The sequence below is a fragment of the Zophobas morio genome, unplaced genomic scaffold (assembly GCF_036711695.1).
Source record: "Zophobas morio isolate AGI-343-1 ecotype UQ-CSIRO unplaced genomic scaffold, CSIRO_AGI_Zmor_V1 ptg000434l, whole genome shotgun sequence".
NCBI lineage: Eukaryota > Metazoa > Arthropoda > Insecta > Coleoptera > Tenebrionidae > Zophobas > Zophobas morio.
The window spans coordinates 101,589-122,464 of record NW_026972537.1 but is presented as its reverse complement, the minus strand read 5'-3'; the positions used below and the strand labels follow the sequence as shown (position 1 = coordinate 122,464).

Below are 20,876 nucleotides of genomic sequence, written 5' to 3'. Positions count from 1 at the left end.
AGACCATTTTTCTCAATTACTTCGTGGGAAAACACCACCTTTCAAAATTTTAGCGATCGGTATCGGTTCGCACCAAGGGTTCTATGATGAATTATTCCAAATTACTGGAAACGAAGCTTTGACCCTAACCTCTGAAAATTATATAGATTTACCTAATCATGTAAATACTTTAATTGCTAAAGTATGTCCGGATTTTGATAATGAAGTCAGTAGTTCGACTATCGGGCCCACTTTTACTCCTGCGCCGCCATCCCCTACAAAAAGCAATGAACGAGCTTTGTATATAGGCTCTGGAATTGGTGGGGCAGTGGCTTTACTCGCTGCTGCAGCGGGCCTCGCATATTTTTATAAAAATAAGCTTGCTGGGGGAAAAACTTCTACCTCAAATAATGGATCAGTTTTAAGGGACTCAAGTGAGAATCCTTTTTATAGAAGTTCAAGGGAGACACATGAAAACATTATGATCGAATAGTTAATGATTTTCGTTTGTTATTATTTTCTAAATAAATTATTGGTTACCTGGATATTAAGTTTAGAATAGTTAGCATCACCTTAAGTTTAACTATTTACATAATCAACATAACAAATTCTATCCTTCTTAAAAGACTTCCTGGTTAACGCATCCTCCAGGAAGTAATTAATAAACTGAACCAATTAGGTTTTAAAATCTTAAATCATTTTATATCTTAATGTTTTTTTGAAAAAAATAAAAAATATACAAATTCGTTAAAGAAATTATAAATACGACAAATTAGCGTATTAGTTTAAGTAGTACTGCTAATATTTATTTTAGCTTAATATAATACAAGCAGTGTGATAATTAGTTACAGTATTTTTGATGAGGTGCCCGTCATGTGCTTAATGTCCAATTATAACGTTTATGTTATGTGGAGCTGAACCCAACAGTATGTAATAACCCTAACCTCAACTTTAACCCTAAAATTAATCTAACCCTAACCCTTAGTATACAGTTTAGAGTTTGCGTTGCATTTTAAAAATAAATATGCAGGTAAAAAGTAGTTAATTATTATTATAATTTATTTTCTAAAAAAGTAGAATCCTTCCTAATTTAATACAAAGGGGTTTGAAACCCTAAGGAAACTCAACACACGTTAAAAAAAGTCTTCTTAATCTATTTAACGAATTTATATTTGTTTTGAGGGCCCCTCGGTAACCAATCATAAAGGCCTAGAAAGCAAGCAAATTGTATATTTTAAATTTGAAGGAAAATCTGCAATAATTTTAAATAATTATAAACATCAATACACTGGCGGAAAACATATTCGTAAATAAATACAATAAAAAAACAAATTATTATCCCTTTTTGCGATTCTTTGTTTTTGTTTTTTATGTCTTCAGAGCTAACAATCCTTAAAATAAAACTAAAACGAAAACAAGGGAAACCAGATGACTAATAAATATCTGAAAGGTAATAATCTATGGGTCTCCGCTTAGATCATCTCGTATAGGCAACCTGTAACTAATTTATAGAGGTAATATTGTACTATTAAATCTATATGGTATATACTATCTAGCTATGATAAGGCCCATCCGTCCTTCTCGCTGATGGCGCAGAGGGAAAGTAGATTAGTCAGCAGTTGGTTGCCAGACTACATATTAATAAAGTACAGCAACCCTTTAAGCCATGTTTCAGTATACGCTTTTTAAAATTAAGGATTACGTTCACTGTTAACCTTCCATTCATTAAAGGCTAAAGTTTCGTGCTTAGAAAAAAACACATTAAAAGCTGTTGAATTGCAGAAGTTTTTTTTTGTACGAAGTTATGATTAACGTTAATTATTTCTTTTTTAAAAAACTTATTTCTCTAGCCTCTAAGGGTAACTTACCTTTCTCAAGCATAACAAAAGACTAATCGGGCTATCTTTATCAACTAAGTGTGATACTATATTTTAGGGGTGAACAACTTTTACAAGTTTTCAGCAATCCCGGCACGGAGAATTGTTAAAAGAGAGTTAATGACATTCGCATGTATCTAAGTGGAGTTGTTTTTTATCTTAAGCGATGTAAGGAATTCTAATATTTCTAACAGTGAAATTTCCTTTAAGAAAGAGAACTATTGTTAAGATCATGGATAACTTTACTTGCTCTAAGTTAAGCTTGTTAAAGTCAACTGTCATGTTTTAAAGAGTTTCCCTCGTTCCATTAACTTCTCGGCTTCAGATTTTACGCCATTGTCCAGAGGAACTAATCAGAGGGTTTTAACAATATTAATTTAGAGTTTGCTTCACTCTCCGATCTTACTGAGTTTTTGCTAAACACTTATTGAACAGTAAATGTTCTAAAAAACGACCAATCCGTTACTCAAATAGGCAAGCTTACTGATTTTATCTTAAAATTCCTTAGTAGTCACTATAAACAACCATATAGAACACCAAACACTTCTTGTCACAGCAATTATAGTTTCTTAATATTACATAATTGAGTTAGGAACATTTGTTTCCATCCCTAAGATGGGTACCCGAGTTTACAATTATTATTATCTCAATACTAATTAGCAGTTATCAACTCGCATAGCTCACGTACCATTTCTCGAACTCCAACGCTCCAAGCATAAGAATTTTTGGTTGAGATGAAACTTAAGCTAGATTTTCTTATTGTAAAAAGAGCATAATAGCAGGAAAATCAATTTGATAAACCACAGTGCGAGAGCTCTAATTAGCGCTCCAGCAAGAATGTTTTCGGTTATTATAAGTAAAAAAAGTTTTGACACTCGTTATAAATATTCGCTCACATTTGCAGATTGTTCGGGAAACACCCAAAAAGAAAAAAATAGTTAGAGAGAAGGGCTTAATATTATGCAGTTTCAGCAAAAATGAAGGTGCAAGTAAAGGCAGAATAGTTTTTAACGGAAGTCTAAATTGAACCCAAGACACGTAAAAATAAAATTCTAACTTATGAACTTTTTAAACAAATGTGTAAATTTTTATAAACGGAAGAACAATTTTCACAAGGAGTACAAATTTATATCTATATTCATAAATTTTTTTTTGTGCTAGCTCATAACTCTTTCTTATTCGTAAATACTAAAACTAAATAAGTTTTCAACTCGGTGCATTCGTTTGATCCATGTTTTTTTTTTTTTTAGCAAATTAGTTTCTTGCACTACCTTTTGCTTATATTAGAAATACTTGATGGTTATATTTTATCAGGATATATACTTTTAATTTACAATTGATTTTCAACACGGTAAGATCACTTGTAAAAGTTGTTAATTTAGTAGAACTCCTATTGCGTATACTTCTGAAGAAGATTTATGTTTAGAAACTTTAAAAATTATACTAAAATAGAAATATATACAAGCGTGAAGAAAAGGTTAAGGATTATAAAATAAATGTACTTATAAACTCAAGTTGAAATACAATACCTGCTCGTAATCTTGAAGGCCCAAACAAAATCTTGTTTAACTAAATTTGTTTAGTTTTATGAATTACTTTTTATTTGCAAGAAATTTGAAAGAAAAGGACAACAGTATGCAGGTATATATAAAAAATATGAATAACTTATTAGATTTACCTCATAAGTAAACCAGTTAAATGAAAGAATTTTTTTTCCAGTTTTTTTCATAACATGATTTGAAACCTTAGTAAGCTCAGCAATTTTACTTATTTAGTTGTTTGGAGGCAAGTAGTTTTATAATAAACGACAACAACGGAATCAATTTAAAATCTTGAATTCCTCATAATTTTGAAATAATATTTGAATTGCCAGAAGTTTTTTGTTACGCATATAGTTTTTAACTCGAACAAGAATGTAGAAGTATTCATAATAAATGCTTTGGTTACTTTTTAAACAAAGTTAATTTTGTAGATGACTTCAATTATTTTTTAAATAAGCGAAAGGATGTAGTTCCGATACTTTTGTAGTTTATTCTAGCTAGGCCCTAATTATTACTATTTTAATTTTTCTGTACGAGATTTTTACCGCTTAACCGAAAATTTTAAAAAATTTTCAATTATTTTTTAAGAACGTAAAGAAATACTACACCTTTCCGAGGATGTTAATATATGCACGAATAACTAATAATATCTATAATATTTTTATAGATTAATTACATTTGTTAAAACTTTTTTTAATATTTGACGAAACTTAAATATTTTACGGCTGACGTTAAAGAGATCCTTATTTTCTTGTAACTTCTCTGAGTGAGGATCACTTTTTTAACTAACTACGCCCTTTTTAAACTTTTGTTTATATACATGTTCTTAACAAACGCTCCATCGCGCTGGGCTTAGCGCTCGGGAGCGAGTAAAGCGACTTATATTCAAAGATTTCTTTAGTCCACTTTCGCATCTCGAGGGCTACCACAGTTAAATTTCAAAACACACTGAGAATGACTGAAAGGCGAAAAAAAAGTTGCCTTTATTGCTATTAAAAACAAAAGAGACTTTTAAATAGAAAAGAGTTATTCAAATTACAGAAATTACCGGTAACCGGTGGTCAATTATTAAAATATTATAGTAGTTATTAGCTTTTCAGGCTGTTGAACGGTATACAAAATAGTTTTTACGTGTTAATATTATAAATTTATAATATTAAAAAAGTTTATTAAATTTTTGATATTATCTTTGTACTATAGATTAATAATATAAAAAATAGATTAATAATATAAAAAGTTTCTTCTAATTTAGCTATAAAACTTGTATTATGGATTTATATTATAAAGAGTTTTTATTATTGTACTCAAGAGTTTTTCTTAATATTTTGCTATTAACGTTGTAATTTAGATCTCTAGTGTTAAAAAAGTTACTTTTATCTTTTGCTATTGCTTTTGTACTATAGAGTTATAATTTTATAAAAATTTTTTATATATTTGCTACTAAATTTGTATTATAGATTTAAAATATTGTAAAGTTTTTTAATTTTTGCCATTAACCTTGAATTATAAATTAATTATAATTTTTTTTTTAGTTTTTAGTTTATCTTAAGTATGGGTTTATATTGTGATCAACTTCTTTCAAAATTGCTATTAAAATTGTTATAACTTTTAAAAAAAAAAATTTGATTGTGTCATAATATTTGGTTTACAGATTTTAAAATAAAAATGTTTCTTTTTAATTTGGCTATAAAATTTGTATTTATTTTATTATGTTATAAAGAGTTATTTTAATTTTTTGCTATCAAATTTGTAATAGAATATTACAATACCGTCAACAGTTTCTTTTATTTTTGCAATAAATTTGTATTATAGGAACATTAAAGTTAACTTTAACTTGAAAAGAAATTCTACGATAGTAACACTTTCTTTCAATTTTGGTTAAAATTGTTTAGATAAAAATTTCTTCTAAAATTACTAATAAATTTGAACTATAGATGAATAAATTATTGAGAAGTATTTATAAACTTTGCTATTTTGCTATTAATTTTGTACTAAAGAATTATAATGTTAAAAGTTTTTTGTAATCTTGCTTTAACTATTAAAAAAAAAGTTATGCTTCTAGCTTTAAAACTTATACTCAGTTTACTTCAACAAATAATGAAATAAATAAAAGTTTATAGTTTTTATTAGTAAGCAAAAATATAATATACTAGATAAACTTTTGATGAAAATTACTATCAAAATTATGAATAGTAATAACTTGAATAATAAAGTAAATATATTAGATGTACTATAAATAAAATATATGGACTTTAGTAGCGTTGGCCACAATAACTACTTTATCTTCCATGTTTTGTTTTATATATTCAAGTAATTAAGTAAAACTACAATTTTATCGTTTTATTAAGATAATAGCGTAATATAGCCGTTGATTTTTAAAAAAAATAATAATTTTTTTACCTGTAAAATTGGTTAAGTCAATTTGCATCGTAACTGCTGGGCTTTAAAAAAAATTTATTTATATAAAGATAAATATAAAAACTTAAAAAATAAATTATTATATATATTTACTATCAGTTATAAGCTAAATATTAACTAAACTTTAATATATAAAAGCATTAAATAGTTTTAAGTACTGCACATTATAAAAAATAATAAAACTTCCTCTCATAATAGATTATAAAGAACGCTTAAAATCAATATTTTTATAATAATTATAATTATGAAAAAAGAATTCAAGGAAAAATTATGTAAAACTATTACAGAAACGTAAGTAGTTTTTTTTTAACGCACGAGGATTTGTCCCAAAGAGGTAAAGTTAACGTTGCGCGGAAAGAGAATTGATCGCGACCAAGCCTCTTTCTTTACAGAGGAGGGCAGTTCTTCTTCTTAGCAGCGATAACAGTTTTCAAATTATTAATCTTCATATTATTAACAAACAACTTTTTTTATATCTCTTCATTCTCGCTTTTGTTTTAATTAACCTTTAGATTTAATGCCGTTGCAATACCATAAGTTACTCTTACGAAAAAAAATTGTCCAAAAAAAAGGTTGATATTAATAATTTCTGGAAACTAGCCAAATTTATTAAATAATTAAAAAAATTTTAAGGGTAACGTCTATATATATAACTTTTCCGCTCTCTTGTAAATGTTGGGTTATAGACAGTTTAAATAACAAATAAAATACAATGTGACTTGAAACTATTAAAGGAAAGGCTAAGTAACCTTGAGCTTTGTCAGATTCAAGTAGTCAGTAATTGCAACAAAATGCTAGTTATTCAGAGGTTAAGGGGGTTGCGTTAGTGTAGCAACTGTAATAAAAAGTACGGACTTGCTAACGGCACTTTTTGCTGAAGAAGCCGAGTGTTATTCTAACAGTTTACGTGTACACGGTTTAATAGAAAAATATGGCTGTGGGCTCATATCTGTAAATAATTTAAATTTTCTTATACAAAATGTAACAGCATAGCTCTCTATTGAAAAAATAATTTCACTACCACCACCACCTTAGTTAAGTTAGATTTTGTAAAAAGTAAATCTAAAAATAAATTTATACTTAATTGTAGTTAAGTTTCGTTAAGATTATTATCAAAAGTTTTTATTATATATTAAAATCACACCATTTATTTGCTATAACTTATTCTATTATTTTTCAGGTTTCTGCTATCAGACTATAATTAAAATTAAGTAAGGCAACTCATTTTAAGGGCAATAAAATAAACTTTTATTAATAAGGAGAGGGCTATAAAGTTATTTCTATCAATTTTACAAATTATAAGTCTTCCTACCCCGTCAAAAAGTGCAGGTTATCTGAAAAAGGATACCACTCTAGGATTTTTACTTCGTGTTTCTTTTTTTTTCTAAGATCTAACTCAATCATAATTTTTATCTTTTAGACATAATTTTTTAGGATTTACAAAGTTCATATATATTTTAAAACACCCGTTACTTTACTTGATACTCCCCATGTGTTTTTTTATATCTTTGAACTACTTTATAGTTAAGACATATCTATTAACGTTAGTAGGCTCCATTACTCTCACAAAGAGTGAATGTTCAGTTTTCAACGTAATAAAGTTTTAACAAAGAGTTTAATTGCTCTTATTCTTAAAGATTTAAGAATCCAAGCAATACCCAAACTCCGGGGTAACAATTCCTAAATACGCAAATAAATAGTTTAAGTGCTCTTTGGTTTCTATGAGTACTTGAAGGTGTTATTTACGTAAAAAGGATTCTCTTTACAACTAGTTCCTTACAAGAATTAATGTTACACTACACATTTAAAATAAACAAATATTATCGAAAATGAAAGAAGCCTTACTGTTTTACGAGATACTATTATTTATTATAACTTAATAGTTATATACTTTATATTTTATTTAAAATTTTATCGAATTTATTCTTTTTTACACGATCTAACTGAAGATCACAGTGTCAAACAGTTATATTATCAGTCTCTGATATTATCTATTTTGTGTATATATTGCTTCTTTTAAAGCTTTTTTATAACTTTACCATAAATTATTTCTTAGCTTTTACCACCGATTTATTATAAATATCGTACTTATTTACATTTTATGACGGCAACGACTTTAATTCCTACTCTATTCAATATATATGCTAATCCTAAACTAATACTTTGTATATATGTACCTACTTGGAATAGTAAAGTGGGCAATCCTAACGGACTTATACTGCACTACTATGCCGAAAAAAGAGGTTTCCTTGTTTCCGTCCTTTAGAACAGAGACATATATCTACAAAAGGTACCTCAGCTGTTCTTTATATTGTCATGAAAACAAACATTCGAATTGACTCCAAATACATTACGCTAATGCATCTCTCCTCGGACCACTTGCCAGTGTTTTACGAATTTGACAATCAAGGGTTTAGCCCTTTGAAATTCATAAGGTGTACGGACTGGAATAAATTTAAAGTGATTACGGAAGCCATCGAGGACAATACGATTATTTTGGTTCCGTCAGTTATATTATTTAAGCACATAGAACGGCTTCTGTTACAGGAACGGCCCCTCCGCGTAAAGCACGCTTACCTGAGGAAATAAAATATCTCCTCAACTTAAAAAGGTGGCAAAAAAAATGTAAATATACGCAACTTCCGGAGATGCCAAAGATAACCGAATTCTTAACAAACTTGTCAAAAAAGTCAAAAAAGGCCTTATGATTTGCCCAATGAAACTTGGGAATCGAACTTTGCCGAGAGAAACTCTACATCCTACTGGCATTTTTTCAAATACATAAGAAATCGCAAGAAACCTCATCCTCCGACCCTTAGGACAGAGAACGATAATAGTTAAAACGACAAAATTAGGGTGGATGTGTTCGTGCTTCGTTTTTCTTGATTTGAATTCACACTTTCTTCTTTGCTACTAAAGCATCGATTTAATTGAATAATTTTTGCGTATAAGCAGCTTAACTTTGTAAGAGAAGAGCACAAGCTATTGGCTATAGTGTGTTAATGGATTTTAATCCGAAAACGACGCGTAAAATTACCTTAATCTTATAAAGCAGCTAATTTTATTGCAAAGCATATTTGTCCATTAGTGACAAAAGTTTATAGTAAAAGTAATGAAGGCAACACCGTGGGAAAATCTGTACAACAGACGAAAACAATTAAATTTCTAATAATTTTAATAGTAAAAATAAATTTTGAGTAAAGTTAAATTTTAAATATTTAAGACGAATATCTCAAATAAGTTAAAATGGAATTTACTAAATTATATAGTAAAAATGCTAACTCCAAAAATTATTGACTAATGTATTTTTTTTGGCTTATACTTTTAGCATTTTAAAGAGATTAATTTCAACTATAAAAATGTTGCCTAAAACTTAATTAATGGAAACATAAAATCATTTTCTTTAATTTTTGTTTAAGAGAGTATAATTGAAAGTCAAAGGGTAAATTTTATTTACCAACAAAATAAAGTTTTGTTTCAACTTAATGTAAAGATTTATTTCACTAATTTATAATAATTCACACTAAAAAGAAAATCTTTTAGTCTATGAAAACGGATTAGAGAATTCATCACAATGAATTTATAAAGTTAATTTTATTTTATGAAAAATGTATAATGTTAATTTGATAAATTTTAAGTATCATTATAAGCCAAAGAATGTTCGAGTGACGTGCACAGTTAATTAAAATATTAATTTTAAAGTATATAAATAAGAATAAACTTAAATTTAAGGGTTAAAAATAAAAAAAAAATAAGAATTAAATTATTTGTAGATAGTAGATTTTGTAAATTTACTTTTTACTTATAATTTGCTAGCTATCTAACTTTCTTGTTGCTTGCTAAGAAGCCACAAAGGAGAAACCTAACTTTTCTATCTTTTTATGTTCTACTTTAGTAGAACAACTTAATTAGCTAGCATTTCTAGATTGTTAGTTCGTTACTTGTTCTACTAAAGTAGAACTTTCTTAGCAAACTGTCTAAGCAGCTAAGTGGTATAACTTACTCGCTTTACAGTAACGTCAGTGGTTCGATTCTATTCTTAAGGCATAGCTGCCTAGGGGGCAAGAACTTGGCCCTACATTGATCGGCAAACTGGCTTGGCAACCTTTCTTTATACTCACTCAGGAGAATAATTGCTCAGCCCTTTTATCTAAGTATTGGATAATTCTAACCTTTTTTACGCCCTTAGGTAGCTATTTTTAATCTAACAAAAATACTATTTTGACCTTTGAATGTTGACTACTATATAACCCAGGATAAGCTTCAACATGAATTAAACACATTCGGACCCCAAATATAGTAGGTAGAGCGATCACGATGACAGCTGATGTAAAATAAGTCCTCGAACCTTACCTCTAGAGATAAAGTTGTCTGGTCATTACGTTATTATTGAAGTGGGCCTTAATAATTATGATAATAAACTTTTTTTTACAACAAAACTAGGTCTCACGTTCAGATAGACAACAGTAAACCATAGGAAAAAAAAACAGTAAAAATAACCACTGAATAGATTCTATCCTTTTAGTAAAATTATACCAAACCTAAAACCCATTGCGGTCACTAAAGAAAATTGGAAGATTTCGAGCAAGACTGCACTAAGCTCAAGTGACTACAACTTGTCTAAAGATAGATAAGGTTTCTAGATTAGGTGTAAAAATTGACTACGAGTATGGGCACAATATTTAAACAACTTTCTTCATTGCTCCCCTTGTTTGAATTAAAAACAAGTACTAATAGCCTGTCTTTCCTTTAATTTATAAGGAAAAAAAGTGATCAAGCCCGGGCTCTATCGAAGCCTTGCTGATTTCAGAAGTTGATGCTTGGTTTTAGGTTTTAGGAAACCAAAGGCAAGCAGTATGTAAATTATAAAATGTCTCCTATGACTTTACGTGCATATAAGGTTGATCTAAGTTAGAATGGAGCTAAAGTTCCTAGCCTTTATCAAAAAAAAATTTTAATTTACATTAGTTTAAAGAGCTAAATTAGCTCACTGAGCTAACCTGAAGTAAAAGACTAAGCTCGAAATAAACATAGTCAACTTTTTCGTCTGAGATTCTTGTGTGAAAGCCATGTTTAAGACTTACGTTCATTAAAAATAATTTTATTAGCAAAGTCAGCTAGTCCTTGGATGGATCAAGCCCATATGTTGTTCTACAAAACCGTGCTGTTAAGATAATAAATATTACTCTTAGAATGTATTACGTGTTTTATAACTAATTAATTCTGAGGGTAAAGCTGTGTAAAGCCTTCTTCTAGTGACCTTTAGGAAACATATGAGTGTTTAATAGTGTTACTGTTTAGTCTAAACTCGATAAAAATAATAATCTTTAGTTCACTACCGTAGAGAATCGAACTTCTTTTGACTGTCCAGAGCACATCGCACGAAGATACTACAATCCATCTACTTCTAAGGAAGGCGCCTAACTTGACCTCCTTAATAGGGGCTGACACACTAACTTAAACCTAATGTAATAACTATATCTTTATATAAACAGTTCAGAGACCTTTACTAAAGATTAAAAGGTTAAGTAGTGTGCTAATTTTACTAATAAGCGGGACTAGCTTTCTAACTAACATAATTTACCAACATGTACATGTGTCCAGAGCTGTATATATGTTTATTAAGCTATAATTAATCACTTAATCTTATTGAAGTGAGATAAAAGAACGTATTTTAACTTAGTTTAAACATTTTATAACCCTACTTTAAATCTAGACTGTGCTCCCACCTTGTAGTACTCTAGCTCTAAGCTAACTGGGTAGCATAAATAATGGATCTATTACAAAAGAGCTTGATGCATCTGTTACAGATCTTTCCTTGTTCTATTTTTACTTTCCTCTGACTCTCAAAGGCACGACAACATAAAATTTTGGAAAATACCTAATCACGGTCCTTTTTCACTGTAAAGCTACCTAGGTTCAAGGACTTTTAGCTGTATCTAATTTACTCTACTTATTTCTCTGGGTAATGATAATGCTTTTATGGTTAAAAAGGGGTGCTTGAAATAATTAAGCTTCGCAAAAACCCAAGAATGAATACTTATTTTACTTCTCGATGCTCGCGCCTGTGCAAGCGCTATGAGTGGTATGAAAGTTAGTATTTTAAAAATAAATGTTTAAAAAGATAATATGCATATTCCTCTACTAAAAAAGGTGCTGTCTTTTGCTCATGGCATAGACCGTTCTTAGTATGCTAATGTACTACATTTTTTATGATGAAAAATTAAAAATTAAACTATATTTACTTGTGAAAAGAAAAAATTGCCTTAAAAGAAAAGCCGGTTTGATGATAAGGAAAGGTGACAGCATATAAAAAAATAAGTACGTTTTATTTTAACCTATGCTTATTCTGCATAGAGTTAATGCTTTTTACATTTATTGAGCGAGTACATAAATTCAAAATAAATTATTGTAATTATTTACTGAGATCTCGTCATATAGTACGAATGCATAAGTTGATAATGAAAGAAATATTTAAACCACTATAGGGTACATTTAATCGTTTTCATTCTAGACTATTTAGTTTAAATCCAATTCGGATGGGTAAACAACTTTTATTTAATAGTATTTTGTTAAGGGTAGAAATTCACGTAACAGGGCATATATAAATTTTTTTAGGAAATGGTAATCGGAGAAAAATTGACATGAACAGCAAATTCGTGCTGTATATACTGAAATGTTGCGGAGCATTTTGCGCTTGATTAGTTTAGACATTGTTTGATAATATTAAGGTAAGTTTATTTAAAATAAAATAGGTCCAATCGCTTTTAAGCTTTAAATCGAAAATATATATCTACTAAAGTCTCCTTATTCGTACTTTTTATTATATCTAAAAACATTATATGCAGACTCTAAAAGAGATAACTATGTCCAGTAGTAACAGTACGCGAAGAGTAATAATTTTGTAGTAAGGAATTATTAAATCAATTTTTTAGAAATTAGATTAACTAGCTTATTTTTTTTTTAATTATTAAAATTGTCTATTTACTTTTTAATTTCTTTTTATAATATTAAGATATTTATATTGCATTTCCTTGAAGATATATAATTTTTTATAAACAATTTCAAAACATTTTTTTTATAATAAATTTATCTTTAAATATTTTTTATTAGTTATAATTATAATGCTTTCATTCTTTGAAGAATAGAAAGCCATTAACAGTCAAAACTTTGACTTTTTAATTAACGTAAAAAATCTTACATCCTTAGTAGTTAGTAAATATCTTTTTTTTAACAAATGTTTTCGTCTAATTATTCTACTAAAAATCTTTAGGGTAATAACTTAAACTTTTTTCTTTAAAGAATATTATAAAGTTTATAACAAAAGTAACGACTGATTACCAGCAATTCAGTTAAACCTTCTACACCCACCAAATAAATTCTAAATTGTGTGAATTCTATAAAAGTTTTAAAACCTTTTTTTTTTACTTATTAGATTTTGCTTTTGCCTTTATTTTAATTTTTTTTTAATCTCTTTAGGTTGTCATATGTATTGTATATATTTTTACCTATACAGTTTTTTGGATTTTTTGTATAATTACTTGTTAAGATTTAGTATTTTTTAACTTAAAATTAATTTATGTTTGATAAGTTAAAGCACGTATATGCAAAAAACATTTTTAACAGATTCTCTTTTAAAGATCTTTAAAATTTATTAATATACTTTTTTGTTAAGCAAATATTTGAAGAAATTGGAGAAACTTTTATCTATCTAAGCACCACTCGAAACAAATCTCAAAATATTTATAACAAAAAAAATGCAAGACGATTTATGAAAAGCTCAACAAAATTATTTTATTAAAGGTCACCTAAAAAGGAAATTATAAAGCTAAAGTGTGAAAGAATTCTCAAAATTTTTATAACTTTTAATAAAACTTTAAAATGAATGAATAAGCCATTAATAAAAGTAATTATAATTGAAAAGCGAAAAATTTCTAAATATTTTTTTAAAAAAATTTTATTAATACAAGCCTAACTAAAAGTTAATAATGGCCATACTTCAATAAAATTATAATTTTGAAGTGTAAAAGGATCTCACAAATATTAGAACTCTTAAAAACATTTCAATATAGCCTAATAAAAGCTTACAAAAAATATTTTAATAGAAAATATATTTTTGAAAGAATCTCAAATTTTATAACTTTTATTAAATTTTTTTTTAACAAATAGTTAAGACTAAACAAAAATATTTTATCTAAGGCTATATTTGTAGGAAATTACAGTATTAAAAAGTGCAAGGAATCTTCAATATAACTATAACTTTTAAAAAAAATGGCAAGGTCAAACAAAGAGATTAAAAATTTCCCTGAGAAGTAAAAAAAAAAATGTTACATAATATACCCGACGGCAGCATTTTTTTAGTAGCACTAAAAGATCAACACAAAATATCACTAACACGCACAACATCAACTACCCCAGCACAAGCCTAACCCCACGCTAGCTTCAAGTTACACAAGCAGAAAGGCTCCGGGGCATACCACAGAATCTATTTATACCCTCAAATTTAGATATATGCTAAGGTTAATTACGAACATTCGGGGACATTTTACCATGATACAATATACCAAAAAATATAGGTAATAAACAAAAGCGATAATGTATACGGGTTACTAAGTGAAAGGAGTTATTATACTAAAAATAAAACTTTTTTTTCAATATTTTTTATAGGTACGTGGAAAAAAAAAACAAAAACATATTTATGTAAAAAATAATTATGAATGAAAACAAAAAACGTTGACGCACCCCATATTCCTATATAAATTTTTAATAAAACATTAAATTTCTAATAAAGAAGAGTTTTATAAAATATAAAATTATGCAAACTTTAAAAAAATCTTATAAATTTTTCCTGTCCAGTTTTACTTTGTTAGTCACAAGTATAAGTATTAACAAGAAAATTTATTATTTTTTAATAAAAGTTCAGCCGTAAAAAATTCTAAAAAAAAATTATTTAAATTTTAATATTGCTATAAAAATTATTTATAAAGTATTGCTTCAAACTTTCAAAGATTTTAAAAAAAACTTTTGATATATTTTTCAAAAAAGATTTCTATTACTACGAAAAAGTTTGAAACTTAAAAAAAAAATGAAATTTAAAATGTTATTACGAATACTATTATTAATATTTAAAATATTTAAACTTTTTAAAAATAGTAAAAGTTTTTTTTTTCAAACTTTTTAAAACTACTTAAACTTTATAATGTAAGAGACCTTGAAGTTTTTCTTCCGACTTTTTGAAAATATTAGAAAAACTTTAATATAAAAAAGAAAGTTTTATTCAAATTTTTTAGAAATGCTAAAAAAACTAATATAAAATTGGAAGTTTTACTTAAAGTTAATAAAGAGAAATTCTTTAAACCTTTTAGGAATATTAAGAACCTTAATCATAACATTTATGCTTTTCTTCAAACTTTTTAAAAATATGGGAAAGAATACTATTCTACTTTGTCATATGTAGTTGAGGGGTGGCCGACGAGAGCACAATCCAGATTAAACAGTTAAGGGATGTTGTGAGGCAAACGCTTATGATACTGTTGTGGTTGTCGATGTTTGTCAGGTGGCATGCGTGGTGCAACTCACACGGCTCGATAGCAATCAAATGAATTACCACAGCTCCTCTTAATCATTAACTCTACATAATAATTATTTTTAATATAATATAATACTCTATGCTCATTTGCTTATAATATAGTAGTTCTTGTAGTTGTCAATTCTGTATGATCAGCAATTTTTTTTTTAAAAAAAAGTTTTAGTACAACGAAAAAGTTTACCAAGTCTAAAAATTATTTTTATATATTATGGGCGGTATAAATACTATAAAATTTTTCTACAAACTCTTTAAAAATACTAATTTCAAAAAAATTGTTACTACAAGGAAAAATTTAAGACTGCTAGGAAAATAATACTTAAAGTATTATTACAGATACGACTCAAAATATAATAATAAAATGTAATGATAATTCCATACGGCAGCTACTAAAAATCGCCTGTGATTCGTGAACAATGTACGCCTTATAGAAATAATAATGAAATATAGTAAACTTTACAGAAAAAGATATTATAAAAGTTTTTTTTATTAAATTTAGTAATACTGGCGAGCTCCAAAGAACGCTAAATCCTAAAAAATAATATTTTTATTAGTAGTTTTAAATATTATTACAATATATATAAAAACCAGTATAATAAAAAAAAAGATAGTTAGCAAGAAAAATTAGTAGAAGATTGCAGGACCTAAAAAATGAATGCATGAATATAAAAATATATAGTAAATATTTATAAAATATAAAATATTATACAAGATTTAATTTTTTTTTTAATTCAATGTATTTTAAATTATTTTTTTAAAAATTAATATATATATATATATATATAAATAAGCCAATAAAAACCTCGTTTAAAAGCTCAGCCAATCTTGGATTCAAATAAGTTTCGCGGAAAAAAAGCAAGAGGATCTACGCGATCGAATGCAGACGGGAAAGACACATCGAAATAGTCTTATAAGTAAATTTATTATCATGATACTTATTTTATAAATAAAATTAATAAAAAGTAGCATCAGTTAATGCCTTTTAATAGTAATCTTAATTAAATATTTATAATGTAATATTTATTTTAATTTGTAATAATAGTAATTAATAATAATAATAAAGACTGTCGTCAGTCCAATATTCATCCTCAAAATTTTCATCTTCCAACTAAAATAATAATAAAAGTATAATAACATTAATAAAAAAGTAATAAAAAAACATTCGAAGGCAAATCTTCATTTTCAGCATCTTCGTCATCGCTAAGAGTTTCTAATAATAATAATAATTGTAACTATAATAATAAGAATAAGAATAAAAATAAAAAGAATAGTAAAAGATAACTTCCATAAAAGAAAAAAATTATTAACACATAATTAAAGTACTATAAAAATATAAGCATTATAAGTATACAACCGTTATTGGGGGACTCGCCACCATAAGGCACGTCTGATTGGTAGTTTTCCTCTTTCTTAAGCTCCAATGGTTCTTTTTCGAGGGCGGAGGGGTATAGAAAAACCGCATCGTTAAGAATACGAAGCAAACGAGAAAATTTCTAATAAGTATATACATTATGAATAGTATTAGTATTGTGGTCAAAAAAATGAACCTTTTTGTATAACTAGAGGGAGTTCTTCATGAGGCAAACGCAGCAAGGAACATATAGGGATTATTAAAACTTTCAATGTTTGAGCCCTAAAAAAGTATATTTATTCACAATATACATATAACTAATAGTAACTGCAATAGTAATGATAACAATATCTTTATATATACTTATTATTATAGTTTACAATATATACAACGATATTACTATCACAATTATTAAATATATTAGTTTCATATTTACATATATATTTAATAACTTAATTATTTACTGCTATATTATTATTTTTTATACATATTTTAATAATACGAAGTAAACTTTTTTGTAGAATAGTTGTTAAATCATAAAATAACACACTTTTATAACACAACTAAATAATATATTTGTAACAAACGTTCTTTAGTTTAAAGATAATATTAACAATAATTATACAAACCTCATCATAACACCAATATTTGCAAGCCAAATACTCAAAAAAAGTTCCATTTGCATAAAGTTATTATCTAAAGACTACCAGGCTAGTAATGTCGCACGTGCGTTACAGCACACGCACACCAAAAACTATAAAAAAAAAATATATAAATAGAAATTTGTATAAGATATGTTTTAATATTTATAAAGGAAATAATAAAAATAAAAAGTATATATAAATATATAGTAAAATGATATATAAAGTTAATGAGGGTTACGATTTGGATCAAGTTTATATAGTAATGACACAAAAAATAAAATAAAAAATAATGACTATGATAGAAAATGATATTGTATATATAAAGTTAATATAAATGTAATAATAACACAAAATGTTAAGAAAAAAAATAGAATAAATATAATAATGTATATTTAAATATGATGATAGTACACGTACAATTAATAAAATAATTATCTCTAATAAGTTAATAATAAATAAATAAATATATAAATAATTATTATAGTGAATAAAAAAATACTGTTTTTATTTAGAAAAGTCGTGTAGATTTCAGTTCATTATTTTCATCAAACATCGTCATCAGCAACGCTACGATTTGCGGTAGAAACGGACCAATGGAAGCTCCGCAATCCAACAGTAAAGCCTCAACAACGCAAAGCACTGCCCTTTAAAAAAATATTCGTTTTTTTTGATAAAGTTCTTATATTTAATATAAAGTTTTATTATTCTAAAAGCATTAATAAATACATATAAATATCAAAATAACTCTATGATTAAGAATTTATTTTTATTTAAAAATTTTAATAAAAAGTTTTATTAATAAAATATACATATAAAGGGTTCTTATATTATATATAAAAAATATTTTTCCTATAAAAAAGTTTCTTTAAGCTTATATTTTTTTTAAAGCACTAATATATATAGATAAATACTTTTTTTATTAAATTAAAAATTTTATTTTATTTATTTTTTATAAGCGCTGATGTTTTTTATATATAAAACTTAAATAAAGTTTTAAAAAATTCTCCAGTTATACATTAAAAAATATTTTCTTATTAGATTTTTTTATACTTTATAGTTTCTTTATTATAGTTAATTTAATAACCATAATAAATACATATAAATAGTTATAAATAATAAAAAAAGTTTTAAAAAAATATAGATAAAAAGTTTTTTTTATTATATTTTAAAATATGTTCTACGGTACTTATATATATATATTTTTTACTTAATATTTTCTTTTTTATACTTTTTATAAAAATATAAATATATATAAATACTTATAAATAAATGTAAAAAATGTTTTCAATAAATTTATAAAACTATAATAATAAAGTTTTATAAATTATACATCAATAATTTTTCTATTATTTCCAAATATAATAGAAAAAAGTGCTTTTTTTTATTAATTAAACTCCAATAAAAAGTTTTATTAAGAATATTTTATATATAAAAAAACTTATCATCTATAAGTAAAAAAATAAATGCATTAAAAGTTGTTGTTTTTATTTTATAATTTAATACTAAAAAATATTTTATTATAAAATTTTGCGTTTCATTTACTTTATATTATAAAATGTTTAAACATTTTTACATATATTTCAGTTTTACTATTTATCTAAGAAAATAAATAAATATATTAATTATAGAAATATAGTAAAAAAGTAATATATATTTTTTTAAAAATATTTAATAAAAAAATTAATAGCAATGATATTTTTAATAAATATAAAAAATTAACGCTTTTTATGATAATTATAATATTTTAGCAAATATATAACGTTTATATTTATATATAATATTATAATAATAAACTTTTTATAAATATATTTTTCCTTAAAAAATTTTTTAATAAATTTTTACTAGGAGTATAAAGTTTTTATAGTTATAATAAATAATTACTTTCTTATAATTATATAATATTAATATTTTTAAATATATTATACTATAATATAAAGTCATAATAAAATATTATATACATAAAAATAAATTAAAATATTACTATAAAAAAAAATTATTTTCTTATAAATGTAGAACAATGTTAGTTTAAATATATTTATTACAATAAACCTCTTAGTTTTATTATAATATAACTGACTTGTAAATATATTATAATATTTTATAACTAAATTTTTTTTATTTATAATAAAATATTACCAAAAAACTTTTTTTATATTAGTATACTCTTTCCTTATTAATAGAAAATACAAAATAAACTTTATTACATTATTAAAATTTATATATAAAAACTTTTAACTTTATAAAAAGTTGATAAAAGTTACTTCCTTATAACTGAAAAAAGCAATAATATATATAAACATTTTGGTTATATTATTATTATTATTAAATATGGTATAGTTTTTCTAGCTTTTTCAACCCGTTATTATCATCAATATTGCACACAAATATTTTTTTGTTATAATCTTATACAATAAAATCTTTTTTCTTTAGCTTAAAATATCCTTTTTTATATTTATACTTTCATACTTTTAAAAAAATACTAATCAATATTCAAAGTTAATATATATATATGATAGAGAAAAAATAAGAACCTACTAGTTACTTCAGATTCGCGCTTATCAAGAGCTCTTGAGCACATGTCATAATACGCATGAAAGCCTTTTTTCAAGATTATTAAAAATTATATTCTTAAAAAAAATATAAAAAGGGTTATAGAAATATAATTATTATTTAACAAATATATAATGGTAAATAGTAAATGATATAAATTATCCAATATAAAATAAAATAAAATAAAACCGATATGAATTTAAAATGTCTTTAAAAAAGTTATTTTCAATATATATATAATTTTTGGTAGCAAAATTACAGATAAAATGTTTAATAAAAATAACGAAATAATACAATTTTTAAAAGAAAATTAATAAATTTTATATTTATAATTAATAGTAACTTAGATAAGCTAAAAAAAAAAATTCTTAAAAAAATTACTAATAAAATGTTTGAAATAAGCAAATAATAAAAAATACAATAAATAAATAGAAAGTTAAAATTTTCTTTTTAAAGTAATTTTAAAAAATATAAACTAATAAAAAAATTAAAGTAACGATAAAAAAAATTTATAAAAAGATATTTTTAAAAATTATATAAAAATTATACTAATAAAAAATATGTTATTTATAAATATTATTAGATAAGAGCGACAATATAAAAATGAAAAATTTAAAAAATACTAGAAAGTTATTATATAGTAAAAGCTTCTATAAAAAATTAAACAAAAAACTTATATATTTTAAAAAATATATAATAAACTAATCAAAGTATATATATTATCATATAAAAAATAAAAGTTATTACTTTTTTTTCTTTTTTTAAAATTACTAATAAAATGTTTTATATAATAAAATAAAAAAACTTTAACAAAGAAATAAAAAACTAAACATTTATTTTAAAAATAGATAGTAAACTAATATAAAAAATAAATAATAGCAAAAGTTAAATTAAAACTATAAAAATAAATAGTAATAGAGAAGTAATAAT

General features: G+C 25.0%; 1 long non-coding RNA gene across 1 annotated transcript; it reads right to left on the bottom strand.

Annotated features, from left to right (window-relative positions):
- Positions 1 to 15,989: 15,989 nt before the first annotated feature.
- On the bottom strand, positions 15,990 to 19,994 carry LOC135120881 (uncharacterized). The gene is made up of 9 exons (XR_010278774.1): positions 19,928 to 19,994; positions 17,896 to 18,040; positions 17,382 to 17,506; positions 16,949 to 17,034; positions 16,756 to 16,894; positions 16,562 to 16,611; positions 16,467 to 16,509; positions 16,204 to 16,308; positions 15,990 to 16,045 (listed from the first exon to the last, which is right to left on the bottom strand). It is a non-coding gene; the product is annotated as an uncharacterized LOC135120881 (long non-coding RNA).
- Positions 19,995 to 20,876: the final 882 nt, after the last annotated feature.